General features: G+C 44.9%; 1 pseudogene; it reads left to right on the top strand.

Moving 5' to 3' along the window:
* Positions 1-3,451: 3,451 nt before the first annotated feature.
* LOC122106951 lies at positions 3,452-3,539 on the top strand (annotated as a pseudogene).
* Positions 3,540-7,441: the final 3,902 nt, after the last annotated feature.

The raw sequence follows: 7,441 nt of genomic DNA, 5'->3' as shown, positions 1-7,441 counted from the left end.
ACTTCCAAAGAACGGGCAGTCACTTTAATCACTATTCCTCTCATCTCTGACCTTACTCCATTTTACAAAGTGAAAACAGCTTGGGGTGGAGGTGGGGGATATGAACTTAATTTTTTTTCTTTTTTTTTTTATTGTGAAAATACTGTACAGAGGGGTTACAAGTACATGAGCAAGATCATGAGTACATTTCTTATCAAGCATTGTAGCCTCCTCCTTTGTTTCCCCTTCCCATCCCTTCCCATCCTCCCTCTACCCCCCCCCCCCCCGCAATTATGAACTTAATTTTCAAGGACAAGACAGGGAGGAAAAAAGACAAGTCAGTGCAATTGGCATAGTGATAAATGGGGAGGTCAGTATGATGTATGTACGTCAAAAAAGGAAGAGAGAGCTGGGACTTCTCAGATAGTTAGGGATAAAAAATGGTAAACATAACATGTAAGAGATAACATGTAGGGGCTGAGAAGGTGGCTCAGTGGTAGAGCGCTTGCCTTGCATGCCTGAGGCCCTGGGTTTGATTCCTCAGCACCACATAAGCAAAAAGAAAAAAGCCGGAAGTGGCGCTGTGGCTCAAGTGGTAGAGCGCTAGCCTTGAGCTGAAGAGCTGAGGGATAGCGCCCAGGCCTAGAGTTCAGGCCCCACGACCGGACAAAAAAAAAAAGAGAGAGATAACATGTAGCCTAACATGGCACTTCTCCTTCCCATAATGCTTTAGGTTCTCTCTCAAACACGTCTTTCCATAATGCTCTAAGTGTCTGTTGAACAAATGAAAAGACCCAGGGAAGCTTACATACAAACCGTCAAGCAATCAGATATTGGAGGAGCCCTGTCCTACAGTGGCCACTCTCTGAGAGGACTTCATTGGATTCATCTTTTTTTGAGGGAGAGTCCCCTTTTCAGTATATCTCCACTGCTTTCCTTTTGCTTTCAAATAAACATGTTCTGTCAGCTTTAAACATGTTCTTGTCTTTTAATTCTCTAGTTGGAGAAGAAAATAAGTCCATACACCTGGACAGTATCAACTATGTCTATAGAAACATGTACCATGGAGGATTTCCCAGAGTAGCTTGTGTTGAGAACAATGTTACTATATTTCAGTTAATGGATGTGTTCACCACCCATGTGCATGTAAAGTGCTTAAAGACAGATCTATAGAGGAAGTAAAGGGGTGGGAAAGAGGAGGAGTGGAGAGTGAACATAGGAAAGAATAATAGTAGTGGTTAAACCCATGTCTTGAACCATACATAAGAGTGAAGATAGAGGACATCAATGGAGAAACTAGAGACAGAAAACAATAGCCTAGGGTGGTGTGACTAGGGAGTTGGGGTACCCCCTCCAGCTGGCAGAAGAGTAGGATGAGCTAAGCAAGCTGCAGGCCCATTCACAGGTGGGCTGAAGGGGAAACTAAGGAATTTGGAGCTCAGCAGCCCATCCAGGACAGTCTTCTCTTTAAAAAAAATTAATTGTTATTATAAAGGTGATGTACAGAGGGGTTACAGTTACAAAAGTCAGGTAAAGAGAACATTTCTTTTTGGACATACCACCCCTTCCCTCACTCTCTTGGCTTTTCTCTCCCATCCCCCACCCAATGTCCAGTTAGTACCATTGCTACATTTGTTTATCCTTTGTCCATTTCTGTCCATTTCCTCCCCTTACACCCCCTAAGACATATAAACAAACAGAACAAAAAGAAAGAAAGAAAGAAAGAAAGAAAGAAAGAAAGAAAGAAAGAAAGAAAGAAAGAAAGAAAGAAAGAAAGAAAGAAAGAAAGAAGGAAGGAAGGAAGGAAGGAAGGATACTCGTTTCCATTTCAGGACAGTCTTCTTTAGGAGTTTCCTCTGCTTAATGACTAGGGCTGTGGGGCATGAGTCCTACCCTGTCCACCTGTCTCTTGTGTGCATTATTAGAGACCCAAACAGAGCCCTCCTCTGGTGTGCAGGAGCCATCATTCTTGGAAGAGACGTGTGTGGTGTTTACTCATTTATGCCGTGAAATATACGTCTCAAAGCAGCGCAGCAACACCAGCCAAGATGGGTTGTTTTGTTTCTTAGTGTTAGAAAGAACATTTATTTGTTCACAGAGAAGGTAATTTACTCGTTTTCATTTTTCCAGTTGCAATACTTTTTTCCCTCTTTAAGCACTGATCACAGTAAGACATATTTTGTACCTTCATCTTGATTTTTCTCATCTCCACTACAATCTCGGTGTCAGAAAACCCTTTGGTCCACTTAAGGGATGGAAGGTTGTACACAGGTCGATGGCCTTCGGGGAACCGGTGCTTATTACCTAAGTGATAACAACGTGGCGTAAGAAACAGCAGCCCAGGATGCGTCTAGGCGCCGCTGAGGAGAGTGGAAGCCAACGTCTTCCAGCGCGAGGCGCGCTGGCTCGAGAACCAGATACACCAGCGCCAAGGACTGAGGAGGAGCCGCAGGAATCCAGTCCTCCTGGCAGCGATTCCTGAGGCTCCGAGGAAGACACTGCAAACAAGTTGCCTTTTCCCCGCCACAGCCAGAGATCAAACTATCCCGGTGGGCTGATGGACGCGAGCGGGCTGAACTATTACCCAATGGTCAAGCCTGCCCCATCCCGCCCCGCCCCGGGACTTCTCCGGGATTGGCTGCCCGCCTCTCCGTTTAGGCCCTGCCCAGAATCTTCCTGGTGATTGGCTGGCCGGTTAGTGGCCCACCCACTCCAGGATGTTCCTGGGGATTGGCTGCTGGCTCCGCCGTCCTCCTCCGCGTCCCGCCCCCGCCCTGAGACTGCTCGACGATTGGCTGTTCGCTTGTGGCTCTAATGGCTCGAAGTTACTTTTCTGGTCGCCTTAAAGTGCGCGCGTCCCTAGCCACCCCAGGGGATGGCCACCGAGTGTCAGTGGCTGCTGGCTTCCAGCAGGCACGGTGCCCAGTCCGCCTGCGGTAGGTCTGGCTCGCCCCGCATCCCTAGCTCTGCCCATCCGGAGCTTTGCGGCCAGACGAGGGGGTAGAGCAGCCCACGGCGGCCAGGGACGGGGTGGGCGGCTGTGCCGGGCCGCGCCGAGGGTGCTGCGTGGCCCCCGGGCTTCTCCTGCCCAGGCCGACCCGCCGCCACCGTGCAGACGGCTCCGGGCGGGGCCGCAGCCCCGGTGCCAGAACCCCAACCTGGAGGGAACTTGCACCCCAGGATTTTGTCTCAAACTTGTTTGGAGAGCATCAGCCTGAGTTCTAAGCGCAAGTGTGTCACCGTTCTTGAATGAAGTGACCCATGTTTCCACGCAACTGGCCAAAGGCGAAGTTTCTCTGGGATGTGTTTGGTGCAGAAGCCCTAATCCAAAACGCACCCCCCCCCCCCCCCCGCCCCACGGCCTGGTAAAGCTGGTAAAGGACGCCTCCATATGGTGCAGAGGCCCAAATCCAGTCCACTCTTACAATCACACACACACACACACACACACACACACACACACACTGACACACTGCCTGGTAAAGCTGGTAAAGACTCCCTCATAAAACCCAGAGAAGACTTTGTGTAAAACTCTTTGGATCCTGCCTGGAGTCACACCTGAATCAAAGGAAACTTAGCTACACTTCAATCACCTCAATCACCTTTGTGGTGTTTTTACATAACCCTTAGCACAAGTAGTAACTTCAGCCTTGTCGTGGGCTTTAATGACACACCAGGCTAACTATTGCTATTTGACACTGAAAGGCATAAGATCTACTTTCTGAAGTTTGTAACATCTGAAGCCACCAGCTGGCCAAGGCCATGGAGCCTCCCAGAGCCAAACTATAACCAGTACAAGCCACAGTATCTATCTGGGCGTGAAATATCTCAAGGTGCTCAAACTCACCCCGGCAAAAATACCTTCTATCAATGTTGTCCATCTTTTTTCCAAGCACAGTTATGCAAATTTGGGGGGACAATTGGCTAGTGCTGTCGAAGGATCCCTGTGCCTGAGCTGCACATGCACCCCAATACAACCACACACGCTTTTGCCAGAGCAACTCCTTTGAAACACTAAAATTGCCTTATGCACCCCAGCCACCACTTATTTCTGTTCCCCTTTCACCAAATGTTAACAAATCTTGTCACCTCGGAAGTCCATAGAAATAATTGTCTGCAGAGACTCTGGGACAGTCATTACCATTTCATAGTGACTGTAAGTCTAACTCTCAGGGTATGTGGGACATAAAAATCTAGGCATAGCCAGGTACGGGTGGCTCACGCCTATAATCCTAGCTACTCAGGAGCCTGAGATCTGAGGATCACAGTTCAAAGCCAGCCTGGGCAGGAAAGTCCCTGAGACTCATCTTCAATTAACCACCAGAAAACTGGAAGTGGCGCTGTGGCTCAAGTGATAGAGTGCTCACCTTTAGCTGAAGAGCTAAGGGACAGCGCCCAGGTGCAGAGTTCAGGCCCCATGACCAACCCGGAAAAAAAAAAATCTAGGCATAATCCTCCCAATTCCCTGGTCCTTTAAGGTGAAAAAATACATATAAAATAACTTATATAATATATGTTACATAATTCTCCATATATAATGTATATAATACATCAAACATATTATAATTATATATTTATTGTATAATATTATATAATATATAAGTATTATATATATATATATATATATGTATCACTGTGTACAAAAAACACTGATTAAAAACAAAATATCCAGGCATGAAAACAACTATAGGTCTGTAATCCCAGCAACTCAGGAGACAGAGCGAGGAGGACTTAATTCCACGGCTAGCCTGGGCAAAAAAGCACAAAACCCCGTCAAGCCTTTATTCAAGACTGGGATCTTATGCTCTAGTAAAAACAATTCTAACCATTCCCAAAGGAATAGAACAATAATCAGTGCCATTTTGCAAACTTTAGGATTGCACCAATTCATAGTAGTGTAGCCTCTACTCCAAACCACAACCACCCAATAAGGAAGAATATTTGTGCATTTGTTGACCAACAGCAAAAAAGGTAAAAGTGTGTCTAACCTCAGCTCTACTAAATAAATGAGATATCTGTTTCTAGGAGTGGAAGGTTGTTTCAATAGAAAATGGAGCTATATGTTTCTGTTTGTTCCTTTTCAACCTTGTTCAAGCCTGTTTTCTTGCTTTCATGGATGGCTAACTCCTGACCTTTCACCGATCTTGTCTGCAGAGCTATGGAGTCAACTCCTTGTCTGTGAATCCTCATCTAAGTGTTCAAATGGGATAATGAGGGGCCTAACAGCCCATCAGGATAGGATGTTCAGTATAAGGACATCTGAACAAACAGCAGCTGCAGAAACAAGCCTTATCTAAACTTGCCTCTGATGAGAGCAGCAGGCCTTTCTGAAAATTCAGCTGCTACAGCCCCTCAGACAAAGCCTCACTGGGCAGATGCCCTTCCCAGAAATTGAATTGCATAAAAAATCATTACCAAAAGTTTTCATACTTTCCCTCTGCAGCCTTAACTCACACTAACTCACACATTCTGGCCTCTGGCTGATCAGTTTGTTACTTTACACACACACACACACACAAACACAAATGGATCTTAAGTTGACAGAGTACAAGTTTCCCTCCCAGCTACACTTTCTAGATCAGAATATGTTGAAATAGATAAGATCATTTGGCAACCTCAGTTTTGTTTGGAGATGGGGAAAAACATGCATGCATATACAGTTAAACTTTCTTCTCTTAGGTCTCAAAGAATAAACCGTGTGTATTTAAAAGTTGACTGAATCATCATTTCCTTTAGGGAAAAAGCTACAAACCATTTCAGCCAGATGATAGGTGTTTCTCTGACTTCCTTTGGACATTTTAATCTACAGTCTGATTGGGAATTGGTCTGGTGTGAGTGTAGCCATCTTACCACTGTAGGCCTGGATGAGAACAGGACTTCAGAGACCTGGTAGGGGAAGTATTTATAATGAAGTAACACCTCATTCTGCCTGGTTTTGTGGTAGGTTGATAAAAAAGAGAAGGAAATAAGAAAAACAATATAGATACATGATACGCACTTGCAAGTGAGAAACCTATGAAAATGATTATGTATAAAGGGAAGGGGCACCACATTTTTGAAAGATAAGTATAACAAATAATGTAAGCAATTGACATCTTATTAATGGAGAACAATTATTTCAGGTCGCATAAGAAATAGTACTCTAACAGTTTAATAAAACAAGACAAAAAACAGGAAGCTGAAACATGCCTTTGTCGGAAGGGTTGAGGCTAAGGGGTGGAGGGTGGACAAATGGGGAGAAGAATGGTGGGAAAATCGTTCGTAATGTTCACCATACATACATGAAAATGGAACTAGAGAACTTGAGGGGATGGGTGGGGTGAGAGGGTGATGGAAGGGGTGACACTGATCAAGATGCATTGTACACATAAATTGACCTGTAAAATTGCACAGCTATTTGAAGATAATTAAAAAGAAGGGGAAAAGGAACTTAGACACCAGAAACATCCTTAGAGGGAAGTTTATTCATTTTTATGTGGCTTAGTTGTAGAGTGCTTACCTAACATGTGTGAAGCCCTGGGTTCGATTCCTCAGTACCACAAAAACAGAAAAAGCCAGAAGTGGTGCTGTGGCTCAATGGAAGAGTGCTAGCCTTGAGCAAAAGAAGCTCAGGGATAGTAGAAGGAGGAGGAGGAGGAGAAGGAAGAAGAGGATGAGGAAGAGAGGAGGAGGAGGAGGAGGCGGCGGCGGCGGCGGCAGCAGGGGAGGGGAAGGAATAAGAGCTCTTCCAGCAGTGTAAGGCACGTAGAGGACTCTGTGCTTAAGGATATAATGTGCTACATGAAGTGCATTAAATACTTGTACTGAAACTGGAGAAACCATGAAAAGATGAAGTTCTCATGGATATTCGTGATGCTTATTTAGTCCTTATTTCAGATTGTCAAGTGCCAACATAGTTCAGAGAGGAAACATGAAGGGAGAATGCACTCACTGGAATATTAGAATTTATCTTTTAGGAGAATAAATCTCATTTATCAAGCACTGGAAGTGATTTTTAGACAGATAAAACCATACCATGTTGGGTTAAAGGATATGAAATTATATATGCAGAGAGATCATAGGTCATGAGGGGTCATAGAAAATACTTTCAGAATTGAAAGGATGGCCACAGGTACATTTGATATTTGAAACCCAGTATTTGCAAGGAACAAGTCTGTTTTCCCATCATTATGGTTCAGATAGAGCTCAAGGCAAATTGGTTGACAAAAGCTAGCACACAGGCCACCAGATACACTTCAGATACTCCCAGTACCACTACTAGAAGTTTCAGGAACTTCCTATTCCCTTCTCCAATAATAGAATTCTATCCTCTTTCCCAGTATGGACTTTGGGATACATGCATTTGGATATATACATTACTCTTTGAGTTTGCTCAGATTTGGCCTTTCAGAGCTCTGGATCTTTCAGAGTCCTGGGTCCTTTCAACACACTCCTGTCCTTCCCCCTGCCATCTCCCCCCCAC

This window comes from Dipodomys spectabilis, unplaced genomic scaffold, assembly GCF_019054845.1.
Source record: "Dipodomys spectabilis isolate Male_0828 unplaced genomic scaffold, ASM1905484v1 ptg000043l, whole genome shotgun sequence".
NCBI classification, from domain to species: domain Eukaryota; kingdom Metazoa; phylum Chordata; class Mammalia; order Rodentia; family Heteromyidae; genus Dipodomys; species Dipodomys spectabilis.
The sequence above is the reverse complement of the archived record's forward strand: the minus strand, read 5'-3'. Positions and strand labels throughout refer to the sequence as shown.